Here is a 10,707-nt window from a genome sequence, read left to right on the forward strand (position 1 = left end):
GTTCCCTGGGGAGCTGCATAAAGGGAAATAAATGAGAAATGGCTTCCCTAATGCTCTGGGCAACCTTAAACAAGTCACAACCTTTCTATTCCTCATTGTCTTCATCTGCAAAAAGAGGAAATTGGATTTCAATGATCTGTAGGGTCTTTTCTAACTTTGACCCAACTGGAGGACCTTGCTCTCCTCCAGACTGTTTTCTACTTTCTGCCTAAAAACAAGTAGGGGAAGGCACTTCAGAGGACATATAGTCTAACACCTTCATTTTGCCAATAAGACAACTGAAGCCCAGAAAGGTTAAATTACTTGTTCAGCCTACTTAACAGCAAAGCATCCTGACTTCAAACCCAGAGCTCCTTGAGTCATCCCACAAACAATGGTAAAGTCATCACCTAATCCAGTTTTGTTCCTGATTTGTTGTCTTTCAAGAATAAAGGACAAAATATTTAAGCATTTAGTATGAATTAATCGATATCAGCTCCATAAGTGGAGTCACAAATTGAATTGGTGCTTTAATGTTTGTGAAAGAGAAAAGGTGACCTTTTAAAAAAAAAACAAAAACCCTTATCTTCTGACTTAGAATCAATATGGGTTCCAAGAGCAGAAAGGGTTAGGCAATTGGGGTTAAGTGACTTGCCTAGGGTCACATTGAATAGGACATACCTGAGGCCATATTTGAACACAAGACTTCCCATCTCTAGACCTAATTCTTTATCCACTGAGCCACCAATCTGGCCTAAAAGGTATACATCTGCTTGATATGAAATATCTATTATCAATCAATGAACAAGTATTTATAAATCATTTACTATGTGCCAGGGAATAAGTTAGGCCTTGGAGATAGAAATACAAAAGACCAGAGACCAAGTCCAGGGGCACATGCCCTGTCTTCAAGTAACTTGCAATCTTATAGGAGATATGAGATTTACTTAAATATACTAGGCAGAATGTGAAAATGGAGAGGTGACCACGAAGAGAAAACTGATAAGGAAGAGACCATTTCTAGCTGATCAGATCAGGAATGGCATGAAGAAAGGCAGCACCTGATTTAGATCCTGAAAGAAAGAAGATATTTTAAGACAATGAGACCTGGGATTTGGAGGAGAATATAGTGTCCATTCCAGGCCCATTAAATGGCATCAATCCAAAAGCCCAGAGATAGGTATAGGACAGGACTAGAACAAGAGATAGAAAGCTATCCACTATAGCTACAACGTAGAGCATGAGAATAGAAATAGGTGAAAAGAATATAAAAATGAAAGTTGCTTCCAGACTGAGAAAGGCCATAGAATTCCAAGTTTCAACTTTATTGAGAAGGACAGAAGAAGCCACTGAAGCAATATTTACAAATTGTATCATGAGCCAGAGCTGAGAATATGCCCTGACTTTGAGTCATAGATCTACTTATGATTAGCAATTGAAAACTATCTAGAACCAGACAATTTTTCCTGCCACTCTGTCATGCTTCTGTGTCAATATGTATATACTCTCTAAGTCCTGAGTTGATACTCCCACCAGATGCCCCCAGAAACAAAAGCCATAAAAGACGTCTTAGTGGAAAGTGCACTAGTCTAGGCATCAAGATCAATAAATTATTCAACAATAACCTATTAAGTGCATCTCTGTACTGGTCACTGTACTAGGAATAAAGACAAAAATAGAATCCTGCTTTTAAGAAGCTTACATTCTACTAATATCTTTACCTTTTAAATAAATTGATAGACAGATAGATAGACAGAAAAAGGAAAAAGCATTTTTAAGCACCTGCCATGTGTAGACAATCCTATGGAGTAGATAAACAGACAAACAAACTCAGAGGTCCCCTCTATAACGACCATTCTATGCTCTAGAAACAGTTGGATATTTTTCTAACCTAGAAATATTTTTTAAAAAGAAAATACCTACTCTAAATTCAAGTAGATCATAAAAACTCAGTGTTGCAAGGTAACTCCTGAGTCATCTAGTTCAGTGGTGTCAAACTAAAAAGGAAATGGTACATAAGGATCTCTGTGGACCACATACTGACTTTGAAAATCACTTATTAACTTTATCAATGTTCTATTATATTTTTATTATTTTTCTAAATATTTCCCAATGCCATTTAGTTTAGTTAGGCAGACATTTAGGAGTGCTGCCAGCCAGTTTATCTGACATCTCTGATCTCTTAATTTTACAGATACAGAAACTTAAGTTTAAAGAGAAGAGTTGGTTTTCTTAGAGTTGCACAGCTATCTGGTTGGAGACTACAAACCAGATCTTCTAATTCTAAGGTCTTCTAATTCATCCTTTCCAATATATCCTATTGTCAAGATAGGGGAAGGGGAAAAGGAGAGATGTAAGAATTTGAGGAACTTTAGGACTAAATTCACTGTTTTTTTCCTGGATACAGTCATACTTCCCTTTAGGTTTTTTTCCAAGACCCTCAAAGATAATATACTGGCCATGATCAAATATTATTACTAGGCTTATCCTTGTTCCACTTGCTCATATGCCCAACCCCACACAATGGTGCACATATTCTTTGAACTATGCTATATACTTTGTGGGGGAAAGGACAAGTATAATACAAAGACTCATGAGACATGGTCTCTACCTTCAAGAGCTTGCCATTCAGTTGTTGAGCCAGTGCATACACACAAACATAAATAACAATATGAAATATCATATGCCAAAGGGCCAAATGAATTGTGTTGAAAAGCATTTTATGGTCATTGCTTTCCCACCAGTGAGCCAGGAAGGACACAGCAGTACACTGTGAAATCTTGATTAGTGTGTTATGGCTACAACTCCAGTTCCTCTTTGTAAATGGCTGCCAAGTGCATAGACAGCTTGAAATGATTCTATTCAATTCAACAAATATTTATTAAGGAGGACATCAAAGCACCTCTATCAACAAGAAGTATCCCTTCACTGATAACATTTTCATCCAAGGCAAGAACTTGTCTGCTATAGTTAAACAAAAAGAAGATAAAGATGAAGAAGGTGAAAGTGATTTTCCTTAGCTACTTGTATTAAAGTCAGAAGGTAAAACTGTTTCAAGAAGTAGCATGATAAAAATATGCCCATACACCTGTCTCCCTGTTTCTAAAAAATCTCAAGTCATGACATCATGAACACAGACAAGTGTTTTTTAGTGTGAGCTGAGTGGCTATCTACTCAGAATCTACATTCCAAAATGACTATCTTGGGAATTTTTAAATAACATTTTTAAGGAAAAACTACATATAATTTCTAGCAGGGCCATACTAATTTTCAGGGTGCTGAAGGAGATTAAAGTAACTAGGACCAAGAAGTAATTCCAGAAGTTTCAAGATCCTAGGAAACACCCAGCTCAGTATGATCAGCTGACAATAAAGATTCCTTTCCTCTTTAAAGAAATGCTTTACAAAATATTATCACATATTAGCAATGTGGGGTAGAGTTAGAAAGGACCATTTGTTGGTCTGGGAGTCAAAGGAACTAGGATCTGGCTCTGGTCTTAGTTAAGCTCTATCAAGAACTATGTGGCCTTGAACAAGTCACTCCCTCACTCTAGGTCTCAGCATCCTGATCCACAAAAATGAAGGCACTAGGCAACATGATCTCTAAGGTACTTCCCACCTCTTAAATATTAGTTTATGAGTATATTTTATCATATGACCAGAGCAGGACTCAGAGGAAAAGAGACCCTGAACTGGTAAATCTGGGGGTTTCTCTTCTTTCAGATTTGGTTGATGATAACGCTGATCCATATTTAACATGCAACTGAAAACAAGAAAAGGCAGCATGGAGTAATGGGTTGAGAGCAAGAGTTGAGTTCAAGCTCCACCTCTGAAACCTGCTGACTGTGTGCCACTTGGCAACTCATTTAATCTCATCCTGTTCTAGGCAACTCTCCAACATTCAAGTTATGTTGGTTAAGGGAGTAAACATCTTGGAATTCCTCATTCAAATAAAATTAAAGGTTCAATCCCTTATCTAGAAAAAAAGAAAGAAAGAAATGGTTCATTATGTAAAAAGTAAGGATCAGAGATAGGAAAGGTCTTGGAGATTATACAGTTTTCGCTATTCTATGCAGGAATCTCTTCTATAACATCCCTGACATGAGATTTAATCATCTAGCTTCTGTTTGGGTATTTATGAGACAAGACCTGCCTCACTATCTCCTACCTTTTATTTCTAAAACCCCTCTAATTGGGGGTAGCTGGGTGACTCCCTGGCTTGAGAGCCAGGCCTAGAGACTGGAGGTCCTGGTTCAAATCTGGCCTTAGATACTTCCCAGCTGTGTGACCCTGGGCAAGTCACTTAGCCCCCATTGCCTAGTCCTCTTCTGCCTTAGAACCAATACACAGTATTGATTCTAAGACAGATGTAAGGGTTTTTAATTAATTAAATAAATAAAAATAAAACAATAAACACCCTCTAATTGTTAGAAAGTTCTTCTTAATGTAGACCTCACACTGGTATTAGTTCTGCCTCTGGAGCTACATAGTCTAATCTGTCTTCTGTGAACCAATCTTTCCAATAGGCAGCATCAGCCTAAGGTTTCCTTTATGTTAGTTATTTATCCTAGTTCCTTCCAACAGTCTTTATATGATATATTATCCAGACCATTTAGTCTTACTCTATCTTAAAATCTAATGTGTAAAACTAAACATAATATTCCAGTTGTAGTTTGACAGTTTCAAGTGAGGATATTGCATCCCTTGTTTATACTTCTATTAACACTATGATCAATTGTATCAGCTTATTTGGCAGCCATGTCACACGGCTGATGAGTATTAAATATTCAATAAAAAAAATGTCTAGGTGTTTTCCTTTTATTGTCATGCAAATAACACTTCCATATTGGTCATTTTTGTAAGAGCACATACATACATATACACATGTACACTCATACATAACCAAAACCCCCAAATAAAACCATAAATACACTGATGTGAAAGATGACTCCAATAGTCCTTTCTCTGGTGGTGGAGAGCATTCCCCATCATGAGTCTCTCCGGGTTGTCCCAGATCCTCGCACTGCTGAGAGTAGCCACGTTTTCACAGATAATCATTGTATGTATTGCTGTTATTGTGTACAGTGTTCTCCTAGTTCTGCTTATTTTGCTCTGCATCAGTTCCCACAGATCTTTCCAGCAGATTCCACAGACCTTATTTTTCTGAAATCTTGCTTATCATTTCTGATAGCCAATAGTATTCCATCACCAACACGTAACACAATTTGTTCAGTCATTCCCCAATTTATGGACATGTCCTCAATTTCCAATTCTTTGCCACTAAAAAAAAAGAACTGCAATAAATATTTTTGTACAAGTATGTCCTTTCCCCTTTTCTTATTATATCTTTAGGATACAGTCCCAATAGCGGTATTACATGATCAAAGGGTATGCACAATTTTATAGCCTTTTTTGCATAGTTCCAAATTGCCCTCCAGATGGATGAATCAGTTCACAATTCTTCCAACAATGCATTAGCATCCCAATTTTGCCACATGCCCTCCAACATTTGTCATTTTCCTTTAATTCCATGTTGGCTAATCTGATAGGTGTGAGGTGGCATCTCTGATTTGTTTTAATTTGCATTTCTCTAATCAAGAGTAATTTAGAACATTTTTCATATGATTATTGATGGCTTTGATTTCTTCATCTGAAAATGGCTTGTTCATATCTTTTGTCTGCACCTTTTTTCCAAATCAATTTCATTTAAGCCAAGTTACCTCCATGAATAAGGTATTATATAGTTTATTTCTTTGAACTCAGGCACAGTATATATATTGGATAGCCATTTCAGTTGTATAACGTAGAACTGAAAAAGAAAAAGAGAAATTGATGAATCACATCCTTAAGAGTACCTTGAAGAGCAGCTAGGTGGCTTAGCAGATAGAGTACCAGGCCTGGAGTCAGAAGGACCTGGGTTCAAATTTGACCTCAAATATTTCCTAGACATATGTGACCCTGGACTTAATCCCTTAATCCCATCTGCCTAAGTCTTGCCCTTCTCTCTTACAGCTGATACTAAGACTAAAAAAAAAATGCATTTTTTCAAAGTATATTAACTCAGTCTGCAAATAGTTTCTAAAATTTTAGAGTTAGGAGGTATAAATGATAAATCAATTTCAGAGTCCAGTCTTGGTCCCAGACACTTCTTTCAGTGAAGCATCATCATTAACATAGAAGATTAAAAATACAAATGACACAAAAAGTAATGGAAACATTCATAAGGAGTTGTGAGTAAACATGCCATCAAGAATGACTTGATGTAAAAGCTATCATTTAGTACAAGTATCACAAGGAAAGAAACGGACATTGTCACTTACTGAGGAGGCATGGAGATAAACAACCTGAATTGCTGGAGGCCATCAGACCACAATGCCTTGACAGAGTCACACGTGGTAGCTGGGGAGACCACAGAGTGGTCCTTGGTGAGATGTGATTGCCTACCCAACCCCCTTTACATGACCTCTTTCATCAATGTCCTTCACCTATGAATTGACATGATTATTATTCCCCCTAGTCTCAAAAGAAATAATGCAAGAGCAAAACACCTGTACCCTAATTCTCTAAAGCATCGCCAAAAGATCAGACTCTCAAACTCAATCCCAAGACTATCATGGGTTAACTTTTACTTAGGTACATAATTCCCAGCAAAACCGCAGCTACAGACCAAGCCCAAAACTTTCTTGTGAAGCCAGCACACAAATCAATCATAGAGGCCCATATAATATATACAGGTACAGTACAGGTACACTAAGCTTCAATATGCCTCAGTGACTTCATTACGCAAATCAGTAACTCAAACTCCCTAGTAAGCCACCTATGATGAAATTGTTTATCTTGTATTCTATCTGTGATCACAATACAAAAATATAGAATGTTAATCAAGTGATTTGTTAAAAGTTAATGTATCACTTTTCCAATTATCTCTCTTTGAACATGTATGTTAGGTAATGTAATCTGCCTGCCAAGAAAATGAGTATAAAAATAAAAACCAAGTCTGGGAATGGTGGAGCAACTGTTAGATGCAAAGCAGTCCCATGACTGTAATGATTATGCTGTCTTCCGTTTGTTATTTATTTTATTTTATTTTATTTTATTTTATTTTATTTTATTTTATTTTATTTTGACTGATCATTCACCACCTCTTGGGAACCCTGGAGTCGCGAGTGGGGCTGGACCCTGACTGCGGCACTTAATGATGCACTGGTGCCCTGGAATACTAAAAGAAGCAGGAGGCCTCAAGCTAGAGCTTCTAAGGATCATTTATAAACATGGAAAATAATCACACAGGAGGAGGGGGTAGATGAATACTCACATCAATAAGATCACGGATTTATAGAAATATGTCAATAAAATTTATTTTGATGATTTCAATCTGTCATTTCAGCTGGTTAAGAAAATAGAATCTGGTCTTCAAGGTTTTAGGCATGCCACCTCCCTATACTGTTTGTCATTACCTGCGACTTTAAGCAGCTCTACTTCTATGTCTCCATTTTAAATTACTGATTAAAGTGTTGAATAGGATTGGTCAATTAAAGAGTACAGTATCACAACGTATCTTTGGACTAACAGTGTCCTTTAGGTTATACTCAACCAACTAGGAATCTCTATCCAATATATTCAATATATCATGAAAGATTGCTAAAATTAAGTTGCACAATCTTTTTTGGTTTTCTTCTGATCTACCTGTTGAGAAAGTACAAAAAATTAAAAAAAAAAAGAAATAAGGATATATTAGAATTACTTATTCTTAGTGAATCTGTTCAGGTTCTTAATGATTACCTCTTTTCCCACAACCATCTATTTTAATAATTCATTTTAGACTTTTGCTTATCCTCAATTCTGTTGCTTCATCAAGGATTTGATTCAGACATCAAGATTTGACTTTGGGCAAATCACTGAACCTGATTCTCAGGTTCTCAATTAAACATAAAATAGCCTCAGTCCTTCTCTATCTTATAGTAAGAGTGGAAGAACAATTGAAACATGAATGTGTTTTAAACTTTCTGGAGGAAAAATTATTTGGGAAAACAAAATATATTATTTTCATTATGTATGTATGTGTAATATATATTATGTAATAACATTGGTATTGCTTTTATTGTCCTCTCAAAGGTATAATTACAATAGCTCCTATATCAAAATAAATCTAAAAGGAAGAGTTTTGAGGGTCTCAATTAGGATTACTCTTTTCCTGGTCTCCATGGTGACACAACTAACCTTCAATGATTTTGCTTTATAGACTCTATCCCTAGAGCTAAATTAAAATGCTCACAAAATAGCAAGGGTTCTATCTCTGCCTCTCAAATGCAATCTTCTGAATTCCACAAAGCATCCCTATACCTAGGGAAGCAAGGGTATAATGGAAAGAGACTTGACCTTGGGACCAGAGAATGAGAAGTTTGATTCCAGTCAGGTCACATCTTCTCTGAACTTTAACTACTTCAAAATGAGAACAATAATTCATGTATTTCTTTCTTGGGGAGTGGTGCTATATAAATGTGAGCAATGAACATTTATAAGGAGCTAAATCAATTGTACAAAAAAAATCAAGCCATTCCCTAATTGATAAATGGGCAAAGGACATGAATAGGCAGTTTTCAGATAAAGAAATCAAAACGATCAATAAGCACATGAAAAAGTATTCTAAATTTCTCATAATCAAAGAAATGCAAATCAAAACGTTTCTGAGGTACCACCTCAAACCTAGCAGATTGGCTAATATTACAGCAAAGGAAAGTAATAAATGTTGGAGGGGACATGGCAAAACTGGGACATTAATGCATTGTTGGAGGAGTTGTGAATTGATCCAACCATTCTGGAGGGCAATTTGGAACCATGCCCAAAGGGCACTAAAAGAATGTCTGCCCTTTGATCCAGCCATAGCACTGCTGGGTTTGTACCCCAAAGAGATAATAAGGAAAAAGACTTGTACAAGAATATTCATAGCTGCGCTCTTTGTGGTGGCCAAAAAACTGGAAAATGAGGGGATGCCCTTCAATTGGGGAATGGCTGAACAAATTGTGGTATCTGTTGGTGATGGAATACTACTGTGCTAAAAGGAATAATGAACTGGAAGAATCCATGTGAACTAGAATCACCTCCAGGAATTGATGCAGAGTGAGAGGAGCAGAACCAGGAGAATAATGTACACAGAGAGGGATACATTGTAGCACAATCAAATGTAATGGACTTCTCTACTAGCAGCCATGCAATGATCCAGGATAATTCTAAGGGACTTATGAGAAAGAACACTATTCACATTCAGAGGAAGACCTGTGGGAGTGGAAACAGAAGAAAAACAACTGCTTGATCACATGGGTTGAGGGGATATGATTGGGGATATAGACCCTTAATGATCACCCTAGTGCAAATATCAATAATATGGCAATAGGTCTTGATCAATGACACAAGTAAAACCCAGTGGAATTGCACATTGGCTACAGGGGTAGGGGGTTAGGGTTAGGGTTTGGGAGGAGGGAAGGGAAAGAACATGAATATGGAAAAATATTCTAAAGTAATTAAATAAATAAACTTAATTAAAAAAATAAATGCGAGTAATGGCTATTTCCACAAAATGAGAACCTTATGAGTATAGGTTCCCACTTTCCAACATGAAATCATCCATTTGGCTGTCTCAGGAGTATGCTGAGGAGCCTCTTCACCTTTAATTGTGAAAAGGTAAACAATCCAAATGCCACATTTATAAGAAAGTGCTACAACCAGAGCATTAAATATTGAGATTCTTGAGTTAAGGAGATGACTTTACAAGGGAGAATCTTTCTGGAGCTCAAAGTGAGTAGGTGGAATAGATAATATGGACAAATAACTAACAAAAGGCCTGGCAAATCTCTACAAATGCTTAAAAGGCCCAGACAAAGAATTTGCATTCATCTAAAGTAACATGACTAGAAGAAATGAGGGGACATAAGAGGAAGACTATATAGGAAGAAAATTCTAAAAAACTCCCCTAATACACAGAGGAATAACGAATGACTAACAGCATTTGAAGGAAGTTCCAGGCTGTGGTTTTGAGGCATAGAAAGCAATTGTTGGCAGCCTTGCCAACTGAGGGCCAGAAGAGCTTTACCCCCTTCACTCTTCAGCAATGCCACAGTGGCCCTGTTATGCAGGCATGCAGAGGCATGCAGCCATGAATGGGGAAGCTTCTCTTGATAGAGTCCTCTCTGACAGGACTATGAAACTTTCTTTGTTCATTTCCTTGGGCATGTAGTTCTCAAGCCTTATCTCCTAGAATTTGTAACCAAAATGCAAGTCTGCTCTGCAGGAATCAAGAGACCACAGATAGCAAAGGCCTGGCTTGATAACATGTTTCCAACTAGAAGAAAACACCCAAAGCATGTGGCAAAATGTGTCAGAAATAAGTTAGATTGTTGGTAGGAAGGTTTTCAATTCTAAGAAACATTCTTTTTAAGTATCATTTAAAAAAATTTTTTCTATGGTTACATGATTCTTACTGTCTTCCTCCCACTTCCAGAGTTGACAAGCATTTTCACTGGGTTTTATATATATATATATATATATATATGGGGTTTTAATATATATATATGCATATATATTATCACTCAAATCCTTTTTTCCATATTATTCATTTTTGTAATAGAGTAATCTTTTAAAACCAAAACCCTAGATCATATACCTAAATAAACAAGTGATCAATCATATGTTTTCTTCTGGATTTCTTCTCCCACAGTTCTTCTCTAGATGT

Source organism: Monodelphis domestica, chromosome 8 (genome assembly GCF_027887165.1).
Source record: "Monodelphis domestica isolate mMonDom1 chromosome 8, mMonDom1.pri, whole genome shotgun sequence".
In the NCBI taxonomy this organism is placed as follows: domain Eukaryota; kingdom Metazoa; phylum Chordata; class Mammalia; order Didelphimorphia; family Didelphidae; genus Monodelphis; species Monodelphis domestica.